Consider the following 726-nt stretch of genomic DNA (forward strand, 5'->3'; position numbering starts at 1 on the left):
GTGAATATGGGGATAGTAAACCCCTCATTATTGGGTTTTCTGCCTTTGTAGTCACTCCAATGTCCCTGAGCATTTCACAATCAGTGTCACCATCCTGGTCAGGTGATTAGTAGTGCATTCGTACTGCTATATTCTTATTAGTCAAGCATTGAATTTCTATCCATAGCGATTCTATGGTATAAGCCTAAATACTTTAAGGATGTGGGCCTTAATCTCCAGTTCCCCATCTGTAAAATACAGATAATAGGACTTCCCTACCTCACAAGGGTGCTATGAATACAGTAAAGATTGTGTGATTTTCTGGTCCTATGGTGATGGAGGCCTGATAGAAATACTTGAGATACACAGAAAACCTCTGCCTAGCTCATTAACTCTGTGTCTGACAAAGTTGCTTTTGAATTGATTTTATCAGAGGCACTTTGGATGATCTTGAAATGCAACAAGGTTGTAATGTGATTTCACACATAGATTTCTTACTATTTGATGAGCAGTAATAAAAGCAGAATCTAGTTCACTATATGAGCAGATCTCATCTGGGATTATTGGAATGGTAATTAGTTGGGGCTTTTATGTAGATAAGTCAGTCTTCTGATTTTCAACCTTTTGATCCCTGATCTGGATCAGAATCTGGATCTTTCAAATGACTTTTTCTTTACATGGCTCAGAATGAACAGTGGCTCTCAACAACACTGAAATTTGGGGCATTCAGATATCAGATGGGAATTG

This window comes from Gopherus flavomarginatus, chromosome 2 (assembly GCF_025201925.1).
Source record: "Gopherus flavomarginatus isolate rGopFla2 chromosome 2, rGopFla2.mat.asm, whole genome shotgun sequence".
Classification (NCBI taxonomy): domain Eukaryota; kingdom Metazoa; phylum Chordata; order Testudines; family Testudinidae; genus Gopherus; species Gopherus flavomarginatus.